Consider the following 18,285-nt stretch of genomic DNA (forward strand, 5'->3'; position numbering starts at 1 on the left):
GGCCCACATGTGTACAGGTAGGACATCATGTACACAATGCATCGATTTTCATCGTTACCAGTACTAGTGTGTTTTTTCTACAATAACGAGGAGTTGGTAGTGCGTAAAACTTCTCGAGGAAGCTATCCGCGGGCCAACAACATGAGGTAAGCAGGTGCGTCAGATGGCATCTAGTGACGTCAGGAGGGCGAACGGGGTCAATATTTGCACGCGGATGAGGACGGACACGACGTGGGTGTTTTCTTGTGATACTTATGCAGAAAGGTCATCACGAGGACCAATCTTTGGGGACACTTCACGTGGTGGCAAGATGCATTATTGGAAAAATTTGAGTGTCAGGTGTGCGCATGGATGCAGAAAGGTGACAACTATGCACTACGAAGTCATTTTTTGGCCTGTTCGGGGTGCGTTTGAGGTCATCTAAAAGGCCAAGGGTGCCCAAGTAATAAAGCTAAGTGTGGGAACTGAAAAAACAGAGAGAATACCAGAAACAACGTGGAGAAGAGACGAGGAACAGCCGTAGGTGTGTTTTTGGGGTTTTTGGAGCCTGTTTTGGCCATAAACTGCTCAGTCAAGGTCGGATTTGAGCACTTTGACATTGTACACTGGGGTTTTGGGCCGTTCCGGAAGCGATGGCGCTGTCCATTTTGCCAAATTCCTCACTCTTTTCCTCTTGTTTTTCTGTGTAAGTTTATCCTATGAGCGAAGTTTCTGCTCTAGTTTGTGATTGTATCTGGCTTATTTTACACATATTGTGTGAGCTATTTGCCCCATTGGTGTTGGACCAAGCTCAATTGTATCTAAACATCAGAAATTCTCCTCTTTTGAGCTGAGTTTTTTGGGTGTGTGTGTGTGTGTGTGTCTGTGTGGAGTGTGTGGAGTGTCTGTGTGTGTCTCCTCTCACTCGAGAGGTGTGTTCCCTGTCTCGGCCAGGTGTGTTGTCTAAGCCGAGTGGTGCCCCATAGTGTGTGTGTATCTCTTCCCAAGGGTGTATGTCGGGTCGTTATAGAGGCGCTGTGTGTGTTTTCATCCCGGTCACAGCATGAGTGGTTTGGTCTCAAGATTCACCACTTTTCCACTCTATGTCATTATATTAAGAATATCTGGGTGTGAAGTTCCACCACTTGTCCAACCTATAAGCCTATATCGTAAACTATATTATTTCTCACCCATGGAGTTACCATGATAGGTTTTACATGGGGGTTTGGTTCCAAGATCCACCACTTGTCCAAGCTAACTCTATTGAAACATAGAGAGAAGCAAAGGTCCACCACTTTTCCAAGCTAGTCTCCATTGAAACATGGAGCGAAGGATGCTCCACCATTTGTCCAAGATAGTCTACATTGAAACATGAAGAGAAGCAAGGTGCACCATGTCTCCAAGATTCTAGGCTCCATTGAAATACCTTAAACCCATGATATTTCGTACATGGGGGGTTTACATTCAAGGTCCACCAGTTGTCCAACCTATTATCCTTAGTAGCATGATTGGTTTGGTCTCAAGATTCACCCTTTTCCACTCTATGTCGTTATATTAAGAAGACCTAGGTTTTAAGGTCGACCACTTGTCCAACCTATAAGGCTAGATCTTAAAGGGTATTATTTCTCACCACTTGGAATGACCATGATATGTTTTACATGGGGGTTTGGTTCCAAGGTCCACCACTTGTACAAGCTAAATCTATGGAAACATAGAATTAGCTAACTCTATGGAAACATAGAGAGAAGCAAAGGTCCACCACTTGTCCAAGCTAGGCTCCATTGAAACATGGAGAGAAGGATGATCCCCCATTGGTCGAAAATAGGCTTCATTGAAACATGAAAAGAAGCAAGCTACACCATGTCTCCAAGATGCTAGGATCCATTGAAATACCTTAAACCCACGATATCTTTTACATGTGGGGTTTAAAGTCAAGTTCAATCACTTGTCCAAGCTATTATCCCTAGTAGCATGAGTGGTTTGGTGTCAAGATTCACCACTTTTCCACTCTATGTCATTATATTAAGAATATCTGGGTGTGAAGGTCCACCACTTGTCCAACCTATAAGCCTATATCGTAAACTTTATTCTTTCTCACCACTTGGAGTTACCATGATAGGTTTTACATGGGGGTTTGGTTCCGAGGTCCACCACTTGCCCAAGCTAACTCTATTGAAACATAGAGAGAAGCAAAGGTCCACCGTTTTTCCAAGCTAGTCTCCATTGAAACATGGAGTGAAGGATGCTCCACCATTTTTCCAAGATAGTCTACATTGAGACCTGAAGAGAAGCAAGGTGCACCATGTCTCCAAGATACTAGGTTCCATTGAAATACCTTAAACCCATGATATTTCGTACATGGGGGGTTTACATTCAAGGTCCACCACTTGTCCAACCTATTATCCTTAGTAGCATGAGTGGTTTGGTCTCAAGATTCACCACTTTTACACTCTGTGTCGTTATATTAAGAAGACCTAGGTTTTAAGGTCGACCACTTGTCCAACCTATAAGGCTAGATCTTAAAGGGTAGTATTTCTCACCACTTGGAATGACCATTATATCTTTTACATGGGGGTCTGGTTCCAAGGTCCACCACTTGTCCAAGCTAGGCTCAATTGAAACATGGAGAGAAGGATGATCCCCCATTGGTCGAAGATAGGCTTCATTGAAGCATGAAAAGAAGCAGATTGCACCATGTCTCCAAGATGCTAGGATCCATTCAAATACCTTAAACCAACGACATCTTTTACATGTGGGGTTTAAAGTCAAGATCAACCACTTGTCCAAGCTATTATCCCTAGTAGCATGAGTAGTTTGGTGTCAAAATTCACCACTTTTCCAGTCTATGTCATTATATTAAGAAGATGTGGGTGTTAAGGTTGACCACTTGTCCAACCTATAAGGGTATATCTTAAAGGGTATTCTTTCTCACCACTTGAAATGTCCATGATATGTGTTACATGGGGGTTTGGTTCCAAGGTCCACCACTTATCCAAGCTAACTCTATTCTTCTCATAGAGAGAAGCAAAGGTGCACCACTTGTCCAAGCTAGGATCCATTGAAACATGGGGGGTTTACATTCAAGGTCCACCACTTTTCCAACCTATTAACGCTAGTAGCATGAGTGGTTTGGTCTCAAGATTCACCACTTTTTCACTCTATGTCATTATATTAAGAATATGTGGGTATTAACGTCCACCACTTGTCCAACCTATATGGCTATATCTTAAAGGTTATTCTTTCTCACCACTTGGATTGACGATGATAGGTTTTACATGGGGGTTTGGTTCCAAGGTCCACCACTTGTCCAAGCTAACTCTATTGAAACATACAGAGAAGCAAAGGTCCACCACTTGTCCAAAATAGGCTCCATTGAAACATGGAGATAACGATGCTCCACCATTTGTCGAAGATAGGCTCCATTGAAACATGACGAGAAGCAAGCTGCACCATGTCTGCAAGATGCTAGGCTCCATCGAAGTACCATAAACCCACGATATTTTGTACATGGGGGTTTTAAATTTAAGGGCCACCACTTGTCCAAGATATTATTGTTAGTAGCATGAGTGGTTTGGTCTCAAGATTCACCACTTTTCCACTCTATGTCATTATAGTAGAATATCTGGGTGTTAAGATCTACCACTTGTCCAGCCTATAAGGCTGCATCTTAAAGGTTATTCTTTCTTACCACTTGGAGTGACCATGATAGGTTTTACATGGGGGTTTCATAACAAGGTCCACCACTTGTCGAAGCTAACTCTATTAAAACATAGAAAGAAACAAAGGTCGACCATTTGTCCAAGCTAGGCTCCATTGAAACATGGAGAGAAGGATGCTCCACCATTTGTCGAAGCTAACTCTATTGAAACATGGGTGTTTACGTTCAAGGTCCACCACTTGTCCAAGCTATTATCGCTAGTAGCATGCGTGGTTTTGTCTCAAGATTCATTACTTTTTTACTCTATGTCGTTATATTAAGAATATTTGGGTGTTCAGGTCCACCACTTGTCCAGCCTATAATGCTATATCTTAAATGTTATTTTTTCTCACCACTTGGAGTCACCATGATAGGTTTTACATGGGGGTTTGGTTCCAAGGTCCACCACTTGTCCAAGCTAAATCTATTAATTCATAGAGAGAACCAAAGGTCCACCACTTGTCCAAGCTAGGGTCCATTGAAACATGGAGAGAAGGATGCTCCACCATTTGTCCAAGATACGATCCATTGAAACATGACAAGAAGCAAGCTACACTATGTCTCCAAGATGCTAGGCTCCATTGAAATACCTTAAACCCATGATATTTCGTACATGGGGGGTTTACATTCAAGGTCCACCACTTGTCCAAGCTATTATTGGTAGTAGCATGAGTGGTTTGGTCTCAAGATTCACCACTTTTCCACTCTATGTCATTATATGAAGAATATCTAGGTGTGAAGGTCCACCACTTGTCCAACCTATAAGCCTATATCTTAAACTTTATTCTTTCTCACCACTTGGACTTACCATGGTAGGTTTTACATGGGGGCTTGGTTCCGAGGTCCACCACTTGTCCAAACTAACTCTATTGAAACATAGAGAGCAGCAAAGGTCCACCACTTTTCCAAGCTAGTCTCCATTGAAACATGCAGGGAAGGATGCTCCACCATTTGTCCAAGATAGGCTCCATTGAAACATGAAGAGAAGCAACGTGCACCATGTTTCCAAGATGTTAGGCTCCATTGAGATACCTTAAACCCATGATATTTCGTACATGGGGGGTTTACATTCAAGGTCCATCACTTGTCCAATCTATTATCCTTAGTAGCATGACTGGTTTGGTCTTAAGATTCACCACTTTTCCACTCTATGTCGTTATATTAAGAAGACCTAGGTTTTAAGGTCGATCACTTGTCCAACGTATAAGACTAGATCTTAAAGGGTAGTATTTCTCACCACTTGGCATGACCATTATATCTTTTACATGGGGGTCTGGTTCCAAGGTCCACCACTTGTACAAGCTAACTCTATGGAAACATAGAATTAGCTAACTCTATGGAAACATAGAGAGAAGCAAAGGTCCACCACTTGTCCAAGCTAGGCTCCATTGAAACATGGAGAGAAGGATGATCCCCCATTGGTCGAAGATAGGCTTCATTGAAACATGAAAATAAGCAAGCTGCACCATGTCTCCAAGATGCTAGGATCCAATCAAATACCTTAAACCCACGATATCTTTTACATGGGGAGTTTAATGTCAAGGTCAACCACTTGTCCAGGCTATTATCCCTAGTATCATGATTGGTTTGGTGTCAAGATTCACCACTTTTCCACTCTATGTCATTATATTAAGAAGATATGGGTGTTAAGGTCGACCACTTGTCCAACCTATAAGGGTATATCTTAAAGGGTATTCCTTCTCACCACTTGAAATGTCCAGGGTATGTTTTACATGGGGGTTTGGTTCCAAGGTCCACCACGTATCCAAGCTTACTCTATTCTTCTCATAGAGAGAAGCAAAGATCCACCACTTGTCCAAGCGAGGCTCCATTGAAACATGGAGAGAAGGATGCTCCACCATTTGTCGGAGCTAACTCTATTGAAACATGGGGGGTTTACATTCAAGGTCCACCACTTGTCCAACCTATTAACGCTAGTAGCATGAGTGGTTTGGTATCAAGATTTACCACTTTTTCACTCTATGTCATTATATTAAGAATATCTGAGTGTTAACGTCCATTACTTGTCCAACCTATTTGGCTATATCTTGAAGGTTATTCTTTCTCACCACTTGGAGTAACCATGATTGGTTTTACATGGGGGTTTGGTTCCAAGGTCCACCACTCGTCCAAGCTAACTCTATTGAAACATAGAGAAAAGCAAAGGTCCACCACTTGTCCAAGATAGGCTCCATTGAAACATGACGAGAAGCAAGCTGCACCATGTCTCCAAGATGCTAGGCTCCATCGAAATACCATAAACCCACGATATTTCGTAGATGAGGGGTTTACATGCAAGGTCCACCTCTTGTCCAAGCTATTATTGCTAGTAGCATGAGTGGTTTGGTCTTAAGATTCACAACTTTTCCACTCTATGTCATTATATTAAGAATATTTGGGTGTTAAGGTCTACCACTTGTCCAACCTATAAGGCTACCTCGTAAAGGTTTTTGTTTCTTACCACTTGGAGTGACCATGATAGGTTTTACATGGGGGTTTTGTTACAAGGTCCACCACTTGTCCAAGCTAGGCGCCATTGAAACATGGAGAGAAGGATGCTCCACCATTTGTCGAATCTAACTCTATTGAAACATGGGGGGTTTACGTTCAAGAGCCACCACTTGTCCAAGCTATTTTCGCTAGTTCTTAAGGGTTATGCTTTCTCACCACTTCGAGTGACCATGATAGGTTATACATGGGGGTTTGGTTCCAAGGTTCACCACTTGTCTAAGCTAATTCTATTGAAACATAGAGAGAAGCAAAGGTCCACCACTTGTCCAAGCTAGGGTCCATTGAAACATGGAGAGAAGAATGCTCCAGCATTTGTCCAAGATAGGCTCCATTGAAACATGAAGATAAGCAAGCTGCACTATATCTCCAAGATGCTAGGCTCTATTGAAAAACCTTAAACCCACGATATTTCGTACATGGGGTTTTTACATATAACGTCAACCACTTGTCCAAGCTAAAATCCCTAGTAGCATGAGTGGTTTGGTCTCAAGATTCACAACTTTTCCACTCTATGTCATTATATTAAGAATATCTGGGTGTCAAGGTCCACTACTTGTCCAACCTATAAGCCTATATCTTAAACTTTATTCTTTCTCACCACTTGGAGCTACCATGATAGGTTTTACATGGGGGTTTGGTTCCGAGGTCCACCACTTTTCCAAGCTAGTCTCCATTGAAACATGGAGCGAAGGATGCTCCACCATTTGTCCAAGATAGGCTGCATTGAAACATGAAGAGAAGCAAGGTGCACCATGTCTCCAAGATGTGAGGCTCCATTGAAATACCCTCAACCCATGATATTTCATACATGGGGGGTTTACATTCAAGGTCCACCACTTGTCCAACCTATTATCCTTAGTAGCATGAGTGGTTTGGTCTCAAGATTCACCACTTTTCCACTCTATGTCGTTATATTAAGAAGACCTAGGTTCTAAGGTCGACCACTTGTCCAACCTATAAGGCTAGATCTTAAAGGGTAGTATTTCTCACCACTTGGGATGACCATTATATCTTTTACATGGGGGTCTGGTTCCAAGGTCCACCACTTGTACAAGCTAACTCTATGGAAACATAGAATTAGATAACTCTATGGAAACATAGAGAGAAGGAAAGGTCCACCACTTGTCCAAGCTAGGCTCCATTCAAACATGGAGAGAACGATGATCCCCCATTGGTCGAAGATAGGCTTCATTGAAACATGAAAAGAAGCAAGCTGCACCATGTCTCCAAGATGCTAGGATCCATTGAAATACCTAAAACCCACGATATCTTTACCATGTGGGGTTTAAAGTCAAGGTCAACCACTTGTCCAGGCTATTATCCCTAGTATCATGAGTGGTTTGGTGTCAAGATTCACCACTTTTCCACTCTATTTCATTATATTAAGAAGATCTGGGTGTTAAGGTCGACCACTTGTCCAACCTATAAGGGTATATCTTAAAGGGTATTCTTTCTCACCACTTGAAATGTCCACGATATGTTTTACATGGGGGTTTGGTTCCAGGGTCCACCACTTATCCAAGCTAACTCTATTCTTCTCAAAGAGAGAATCAAAGGTCCACCACTTGTCCAATCTAGGCTCCATTGAAACATGGAGTCAAGGATCCTCCACCATTTGTCCAAGCTAACTCTATTGAAACATGGGGGGTTTACATTCAAGGTCCACCACTTGTCCAACCTATTAACGCTAGTAGCATGAGTGGTATGGTCGCAAGATTCACCACTTTTTCACTCTATGTCATTATATTAAGAATATTTGGGTGTTAACGTCCACGACTTGTCCAACCTATAAGGCTATATCTTAAAGGTTATTCTTTCTCACCACTTGGAGTGACCATGATAGGTTTTACATGGGGGTTTGGTTCCAAGGTCCACCACTTGTCCAAGCTAACTCTATTGAAACATAGAGAAAATCAAAGGTCCACCATTTGTCCAAGATAGGCTCCATTCAAATATGGAGAGAAGGATGCTCCACCATTAGTCCAAGATAGCCTCCATTAAAACTTGACGAGAAGCAAGCTGCACCATGTCTCCAAGATGCTAGGCTCCATAGAAATACCATAAACCCACGATATTTCGTAGATGAGGGGTTTACATTCAAGGTCCACCACTTGTCCAAGCTATTATTGCTAGTACCATGAGTGGTTTGGTTTCAAGATTTATAACTTTTCCACTAAATGTCATTATATTAAGAATAACTAGGTGTTAAGGTCTACCACTTGTGCAGCCTATAAGGCTACATCTTAAAGGTTATTCTTTCTTACCACTTGGAGTGACTGTGATAGGTTTTACATGGGGGTTTTGTTACAAGGTCCACCACTTGTACAAGCTAACTCTATTGAAACATAGAGAGAAACAAAGGTCCACCACTTGTCCAAGCTAGGCTCCATTGAAACATGTAGAGAAGGATGCTCCACCATTTGTCGAATCTAGCTCTATTGAAACATGGGTGGTTTACGTTTAAGGTCCACCACTTGTCCAAGATATTATCGCTAGATCTTAAGGGTTATTCTTTCTCACCACTTGGAGTGACCATGATAGGTTTTACATGGGGGTTTGGTTCCAAGGTTCACCACTTGTCCAAGCTAACTCTATTGAAACATAGAGAGAAGCAAAGGTCCACTGCTTGTCCAAGGTACGGTCCATTGAAACATGGAGAGAAGGATGCTCTAGCATTTGTGCAAGATAGGCTCCATTGAAACATGAAGAGAAGCAAGCTGCACCATGTCTCCAAGATGCTAGGCTCTATCGAAATACCTTAAACCCACGATATTTCATACATGGGGGTTTTACATTCAAGGTCAACCACTTGTCCAAGCTATAATCCCTAGTAGCATGAGTGTTTTGGTCTACAGATTCACCACTTTTCCACTCTATGTCATTATATTAAGAATATCTGGGTGTGAAGGTCCACTACTTGTCCAACCTATAAGCCTATATCTTAAACTTTATTCTTTCTCACCACTTGGAGTAACCATGATAGGTTTTACATGGGGGTTTGGTTCGGAGGTCCACCACTTGTCCAAGCTAACTCTATAGAAACATAGAGAGAAGCGAAGGTCCACAAATTTTCCAAGCTAGTCTCCATTGAAACATGGAGCGAAGGATGCTCCACCATTTGTCCAAGATAGTCTACATTGAAACATGAAGAGAAGCAAGGTGCACCATGTTTCCAAGATGTTAGGCTCCATTGAAATACCTTAAACACATGATATTTCGTACATGGGGGGTTTACATTCAAGGTCCACCACTTGTCCAACCTATTATCCTTAGTAGCATAGGTGGTTTGGTCTCAAGATTCACCACTTTTCCACTCTATCTCATTATATTAAGAAGACCTAGCTTTTAAGGTCCACCACTTGTCCAACCTATAAGGCTAGATCTTAAAGGGTAGTATTTCTCACCACTTGGGATGACCATTATATCTTTTACATGGGGGTCTGGTTCCAAGGTCCACCACTTGTACAAGCTAACTCTATGGAAACATAGAATAAGCTAACTCTATGGAAACATAGAGAGAAGCAAAGGTCCACCACTTGTCCAAGCTAGGCTCCATTGAAACATGGAGAGAAGGATGATCCCCCATTGGTCGAAGATAGGCTTCATTAAAACATGAAAAGAAGTAAGCTGCACCATGTCTCCAAGATGCTAGGATCCATTGAAATACCTAAAACCCACGATATCTTTTACATGTGGGGTTTAAAGTCAACGTCAACCACTTGTCCAGGCTAATATCCCTAGTATCATGAGTGGTTTGGTGTCAAGATTCACCACTTTTTCACTCTATGTCATTATATTAAGAAGATCTGGGTATTAAGGTCGACCACTTGTCCAACCTATAAGGGTATATATTAAAGGGTATTCTTTCTCACCACTTGAAATGTCCACGATATGTTTTACATGGGGGTTTGGTTCCAAGGTCCACCACTTATCCAAGCTAACTCTATTCTTCACATAGAGAGAAGGAAAGGTCCACCACTTATCCAAGCCAGGCTCCATTGAAACATGGAGAGAAGGATGCTCCACCATTTGTCGAATCTAACTCTATTGAAACATGGGGGGTTTACGTTCAAGGTCCACCACTTGCCCAGGCTATTATCGCTAGATCTTAAGGGTTATTCTTTCTCACGACTTGGAGTGACCATGATAGGTTTTACATGGGGGTTTGGTTCCCAGGTTCACCACTTGTCCAAGATAACTCTATTGAAACATAGAGAGAACCAAAGGTCCACCACTTGTCCAAGCTAGGGTCCATTGAAACATGGAGAGAAGGATGCTCCAGCATTTGTCCAAGATAGGCTCCATTGAAACATGAAGATAAGCAAGCTACACCATGTCTCCAAGATGCTAGGCTACATCGAAATACCTTAAACCCACGATATTTCGTACATGGGGGTTTTACATTGAAGGTCAACCACTTGTCCAAGATATTATCCCTAGTAGCATGAGTGGTTTGGTGTCAAGATTCACCACTTTTCCACTCTATGTCATTATATTAAGAAGATCTGGGTGTTAAGGTCGACCACTTGTCCAACCTATAAGGGTATATCTTAAAGGGTATTCTTTCTCACCACTTGAAATGTCCATGATATGTTTTACATGGGGGTTTGGTTCCAAGGTCCACCACTTATCGAAGCTAACTCTATTCTTCTCATAGAGAGAAGGACATGTCCACCACTTGTCCAAGCTAGGCTCCATTGAAACATGGAGAGAAGGATGCTCCACCATTTGTCGAAGCTAACTCTATTGAAACATGGGGGGTTTACATTCAAGGTCCACCACTTGTCCAACCTATTAACACTACTAGCATGAGTGGTTTGGTCTCAAGATTCACCACTTTTTCACTCTATGTCATTATATTAAGAATATCTGGGTGTTAAGGTCGACCACTTGTCCAACCTATAAGACTATATCTTAAGGGTTGTTCTTTCTCACCGCTTGGAGTGACCATGATTGGATTTACATGGGGGTTTGATTCCAAGGTCCACCACTTCTCCAAGCTAACTCTATTGAAACATAGAGAGAACCAAAGGTCCACCACTTATCCAAGCTAGGGTCCATTGAAACATGAAGAGAAGCATGCTCCACCATTTGTCCAAGATACGCTCCATTGAAACATGAAAAGAAGCAAGCTACACCATGTCTCCAAGACGCTACGCTCTATTGAAATACCATAAACCCTTGATATTTCATACATGGGGGGTTTACATTCAAGGTCCACCACTTGTCCAACCTATTATCTCTAGTAGCGTGAGTGGTTTGGTCTCAAGATTCACCACTTTTCCACTCTATGTCATTATATTAAGAATATCTGGGTGTGAAGGTCCACCACTTGTCCAACCTATAAGCCTATATCTTAAACTTAATTCTTTCTCACCACTTGGACTTACCATGATAGGTTTTACAGGGGGGTTTGGTTCCAAGGTCCACCACTTGTCCAAGCTAACTCTATTGAAACATAGAGAGAAGCAAAGGTCTACCACTTTTCCAAGCTAGGCTCCATTGAAACATGGAGCGAAGGATGCTCCACCATTTGTCCAAGATAGGCTCCATTGAAACATTAAGAGAAGCAAGGTGCACCATGTCTCAAAGATGCTAGGCTCCATTGAAATACCTTAAACCCATGATATTTCATACATGGGGGGTTTACATTCAAGGTCCACCACTTGTTGAACCTATTATCCTTAGTAGCATGAGTGGTTTGGTCTAAAGATTCACCACTTTTACACTCTATGTACTTATATTAAGAAGACCTAAGTTTTAAGGTCGACCACTTGTCCAACCTATAAGGCTAGATCTTAAAGGGTATTATTTCTCACCACTTGAAATGACCATGATGTGTTTTACATGGGGATTTGGTTCCAAGGTCCACCACTTGTCCAAGCTAACTCTATGGAAACATAGAGAGAAGCAAAGGTCCGCTACTTGCCCAAGCTATGCTCCATTGAAACATGGAGAGAAGGATGATCCCCCATTGGTCGAAGATAGGCTTCATTGAAACATGAAAATAAGCAAGCTACACCATGTCTCCAAGATGCTAGGATCCATTGAAATACCTTAAAACCACGATATCTTTTGGCATGTGGGGTTTTAAGTCAAGGTCAACCACTTGTCCAAGCTATTATCCCTAGTAGCATGAGTGGTTCGGTCTCAAGATTCACCACTTTTCCACTCTATGTCATTATATTAAGAAGATCTGGGTGTTAAGGTCGACCACTTGTCCAACCTATAAGGGTAAATCTTAAAGGGTAGTCTTTCTCACCACTTGAAATATCCATGATATGTTTTACATGGGAGTTTTGGTTTCAAGGTCCACCACTTATCCAAGCTAATACTATTCTTCTCTTAGAGAGAAGCAAAGGTCCACCACTTGTCCAAGCTAGGCTCCATTGAAACATGGAGAGAAGGATGCTCCACCATTTGTCGAAGCTAACTCTATTGAAACATGGGGGGTTTATATTGAAGGTCCACCACTTGTCCAACCTATTAACGCTAGTAGCATGAGTGGTTTGGGTTCAAGATTCACCACTTTTTCACTCTATGTCATTATATTAAGAATATTTGGGTGTTAAGGTCCACCACTTGTCGAACCTATAAGTCTATATCTTAAAGGTTACTCTTTCTGACGACTTGGAGTGACCATGATAGGTTTTACATGGGTGTTTGGTTCCAAGGTCCACCACTTGTCCAAGCTAACTCTATTGAAAGATAGAGAGAATCAAAGGTCCACCACTTTTCCAATCTAGGCTCTATTGAAACATGTAGAGAAGGATGCTCCACCATTTGTCCAAGATAGGCTCCATTGAAATATGAAGAGAAGCAAGCTGCACCATGTCTCCAAGATGATAGGCTCCATTGAAATACCTTAAACCCACGATATTTCTTACATGGGGGGTTTACATTCAATGTCCACCACTTGTCCAACCTATTATCCTTAGTAGTGATAGCCGTTTTTCGGCTTTCCATAATTGCCATAGTAAGCTACCTCACCCTATCAAATCACTCAAACATTTTGGTTATCCCTACCATTTCACTGTACATAGGCGTGTGTGAGTGAGGGGACTTTTCCCATATCTTCTTAAAAACCCTCAATTAGCTAGTCACTGGGCTAGTTGATCCAAAAAAATAAAAAAATATATAAAATATAAATATATTATGGCCCATTTGTGTGTAAATATTTCATTGTATATAGAGCATAAATAAAAGGATTTTTCATAATTATTTTGGTATTTATTTAAATATTTCTACCTATGGTGTGGTATTTATGCTATGTAGATTGACTCACCATTACGATATTTTTTCTTACCATCTTGCATACTCTTTATTCCATATAAAAATAATTTCATGCAAGCTTCTCTTATTTTTGGTGTAACTCCATCTCAACAAAAATCCAAAAAAACTAGTTTTATTTATGTGTATGTTTTTTCACTATTGTGATTTTTCCTTCCTACATCTATTCTCTTTTACTCTCATAAATTAGAACACCAAAAATATTCATCTTTTTATGGTAGACTTATAATGAGAGAGATTTATTTTAACCCCTTTGTATTTTTTCCACCTATATTATTTATATTTGACATGTACATATTTTTTTAGACCCCTCAATATTTGATTTTCTTAGTTGTACTATTCACTTATATCATAATCTCAACAATATCTTCAATTATAGACCTACCAAATAAGGTCAAGGGTATGTGGAATGCATGCATGCACCATGGGGAGCTCACTCTTGGAGGTATTCAAAAGAATCATCCAAAGAAGGACCTCACAAGGACCTTGGGCAGTGGAAAAAACAGTCGGTTTTGCTGAATTTTTAAAGATCACATGCTCCCCAAATTTGAAAAAGTAATACAAACAAACGTTGTAGCTCGTGAGCTGAGCTTTCACCTCAAATTTTTTCATATTTTTTTGAGCTACGAGCTATGAGCTATGATTTTATTGGTGGACCCCAGTTTTCCCATGCCATGCAGCCACACTCCCTCTTCTACTTTACCATTTTCCTCTTTCACACACACCTCTCCACTCATCATCCCCGCCTCTCTCACCACTCCTCTTTGCACCCTACTCACCTTCTTCTCAACCTTGAAGAATAATAAAAACCATGGTGAACTTATGTCTCCTACACACACTTCCATTCCAAAATTGACCACCTAGTCTCATTTTTCCTCATCCATATTACCCATATCTATAAAAAAACCACAAAATTCAGCCTCTTCTCTTGAAAGACAGCATCATGGTGATTGATTGCTCATGTTTAATTACCTTGGCTTCCAAGTAAGGTCAAGAGTGGAAAAATGTACCGTCAAAGCTAGTGGACCGTCAACAAGCGTCAAAATTGACCCTACCTAAGACACTTGGAGCATCAACATTGTAAGAATTTCATAATTTCTTATCTTAAGAGTTTTTTCTTCCTTATTTGTATCCTACTTGGATACTCCCATTGTAAATATCCAATTTCATTTTTAAATCAATAAAAATACTAACTCTACTAATTTACTAACACTAACCTACTATGAAAAGTCCTATCACCTCCACTTCCCTCCTCTCTCTCTTCTTCATCTATCCCCACCAACTTCTTGATAATTCCAAGCAAAGGAAATTAGATAATTGCTGAAAATCTAACCCAACCATGGTTAGAGGACTAACCCTAGCCCTCAAAATTTCTATAAAAGGAGGGTGTAGCTAGCACAAAAGGAGGGTGGATTTGGACTAAGCTTGGATACCTTGTCTCTCTTCCAACGTGAAGTAATGGACAACAATGATGTGTAAGTGTCTTGGTGTTTTTATTTAAGTTCTTGATAGCTTGTCTTCGAGTGTTGTCATCAATTTATCCATAAATCCCACATACTGTAAGAGGGCGACAGGGTGGAGAGGACTCCCCTAGACTTAAGACAATGATTGGGGTGGCTTTTCTTGTGATGTGTTGTGGTGTAATTTACTCAAGCTATGTTGAACAAATACTAATCTCACTTTCATTGGTCATGACAGATTTGTAAGAAGGTATTAGTGCAACAAGCACCCCCTTCCCCTTCCCTCTCTTTCTTACATATATAATTGTGTTTTCTTGATCTTTATCGATACATTTCAAAGCAGCCCGAGCTCTCTCTCTCTCTCTCTCTCTCTCTCTCTCTCTCTCTCTCTCTCTCTCTCTCTCTCTCTCTCTCTCTCTCTCTCTCTCTCTCTCTCTCTCTTTACGCGTCCTAGCTCGCATCTACAACTAGGTGGTGTCCCTTTTCTTGTTTGGTTTCTGGCTGTGGGTTGTTGTTGTCTCTGATTGTGCTTGCCCCAGCCCCAATTGAGCAGCACGGGAGCCTCGAAGGGTGTTTAGAGGCCACTCTTCTTGTTGCCCGCCCCGGACCGCCTCAATTTGGTGCCCCCACTGAGGACGGCTTGTGTATTTTTGTGAAGGCTCAACCTTTAGCATAATCAAGTAGCTTGCATAAATCAAGATAATTTGTATGATCCCTTCATTCCCATTGCAAGGCAAAAGGTACACATAATTGTTAGTACTAAGTTGCAATTTCAACGTGTAATTCGTAGAGTTTTACGTCCTCTTAGGTTGGCATAGATAAACGCATCAGTAAATCCTTTGCCTCTCATTAGGTACGACCTTAGTCTGGACGTCTATATTTTTGTTTCGTTTTAAGAATTAGGTCATGCATAGACCATGGATAATGGCCCAAGAATAGAGGTTTTCCCCTTTCATTTCACTCCACACATTAGAATAAACATTGCAATTAGTAGAAAAATCCATTTTCAACAACATATGGTGTTCATGTTTGGTGCCCAAAGAGTAGGAGAAATTCTCGCATCACCAAACCCTGTCATCCTGCCTCTTATTGATTATCATAGGTCATTTGATGTGAATATTTTTATTTTGTTGTAGAATAGATTGCAATTTAGAAAACATTATTGTGTAAATTTTTTAAGAAAGAAAAACAAAAACGTGTTGTCACTTTGAAACCAATTCAATGGAGGCCCAACACCAAATGTCCGGATATCCTCTTTTCTTTGGAGAGCCTGGAGAGGATGCAGAATTATTTTTAGCAAATTTCAAGATGTCTTGTCGTATCAAGAGGATAGTAATTGATCAAGAACGTGTAGAGATGTTTGAGGTGGTCCTTAGGAAAGATGCTAGCACTTGGTTTGACTCTTTGCCTGAGGAAATTAAAGGGAATTACATAGAAGTTGTGAATCATTTCAAGAGATACTTCTTTGATCCCCAAAACACTCAAAAGCTATGGCAAGACATTGTTTCTCATAAGCAAAAAGACTTAGATGACTACTACTTGTACAAGCAAGAGTTTCTACGTCTTTGGGCTGTATGGGTGAGAAATGTTGCTAATCCTGGTGATGGTGCAGAGTTCCTAAAGAAGGAGAGGTTCATAGCCGGACTCTTTCCTGACCTTAAGATAAAAGTTGAGGCTGGTGCACCTGCTACCTTTGAAGCTACTGAAACTAGGGCTGCTGAGAAATATAGGAAACTCAAGTGCTTAAAGGGGGAGGTTCCAATAGAAGGTCTTAGACCCAAAGGTAAGTCACAAGCATCAACATCTAGGGAGCTTCCTGAGGTAACGGTGGAAGTGATTGAAAAGTTAAATGAATCTTTAAGCAGCTTGTCAATTCACCTTGCACAAGCTGTAGGTCCAAAGGGACAAGCAAAGAATTCTGAAGAGCGAGATTCACAACATAGGAGAGTCTTGCAATGTTGGAATTGTGGTGAGTCTGGACATGGGATGTATAATTGTCCTTGGCCCCGTGGGGAGCCAGGGAGACATAACTTGAATTACCTAGTGATGAATGCAGGTGAAGGAACTAGTCAGCAACCACGGATTCTACAAAGTCCAAATGGAGCAAGACCACCTCCACAAGGAGTGGAAGGATTTCCACCTTTGCCAGACCCAAATGTGCATGTTGTAGAGGTGACAAACTCAAATGAGGTCGACATGGAAGCAAATGGCATTAAGCGTGGCCGAGGAAAAGGTAAAGAGAAAGAAGGTGTCACATCACAAAGTGACCATGGACGAGAAAAGAAGGCAAAGGAGACCAAGGAAACTAACAGGACTCGACGTCGTATCAATATCCAAGACTTCCCTCTTGGACATGGTATGGCTCCATACAACCTATTGGAAGACATGAGAGGTAAGGGTCCTGATATCTCATGGCCTCAGTTTCTTGCATTATACCCACAAGTTAGGAGAAATTTAACGAAGGCAGTTAGTACTAGGAGAAAGATAAAAGAGAGTGTTCCTGTTGTAAAAATTGCACATGCTGAAATGAATGAGGATATTACACCTGTGCTAGATTGTTACATCAAAGTAAGATTGGTGAGGAAAGGTCTAGTGGATGGGTGTGCACAAATTTGCATCATGACAGAAGGACTCATGCAAAAACTAGGCATGCACATCCATGAGACACCTGAAATTAAAGTCAAGATGGCAAACAATAGTAAATCTAGGTGTGTAGGCATTTGTAAAAATGTCTCTGTGGAGGCCTTTGGAATTAAGAAGGCAGTAGATTTCTATGTCATGTCAATCAAAGGAAATGGTTACCCATTTATCCTAGGGAGACCATGGCTAATGAAAATGCGAGCTTTGCAGGATTGGGAGAGTGGAAATCTAATTTGCAGGAATGAAAATCATAAGAAGGTTGTCTTTGACATGAAGGAGCAACGCCAAGAGGAGCTCCATGAAGAATCATCTCAAAGTGAGACGGAGGAAGGCTGGACCGATAGCACTTTAGAAGGAGAAAGTAGCGGTAGCATTACTGAAGAGGAGTCTTCCATCGAAGTCATGGGGGTAAGGTTTAAGCCAAACAACCAAGAGACCTCTTGCCCAGGTTTGGAAGAGGTAGGTACTCAAGAGAACCAAAATGTGCAAGATGAAGGAATGTTAGAAGGTATGTTGTCTACAACACTTACAAAGGATGAAAGAGAGGAGTTCAAATGTGTGCTAGAGAAATTTCCGAGGCTTTTTGCTAAAGACTACATCGATGTACGTGGAGTAGATGTTGTTCAACACAAAATTGAGTTGAAGCCAAAGGCCACACCTAAGGCTCAAAAGCTACGAAGGCTAGGAGTCATCAAGGAGAAGGCTTTA

This window comes from Adiantum capillus-veneris, chromosome 20 (assembly GCF_014529385.1).
Source record: "Adiantum capillus-veneris isolate H3 chromosome 20, ASM1452938v2, whole genome shotgun sequence".
Classification (NCBI taxonomy): Eukaryota; Viridiplantae; Streptophyta; class Polypodiopsida; order Polypodiales; family Pteridaceae; genus Adiantum; species Adiantum capillus-veneris.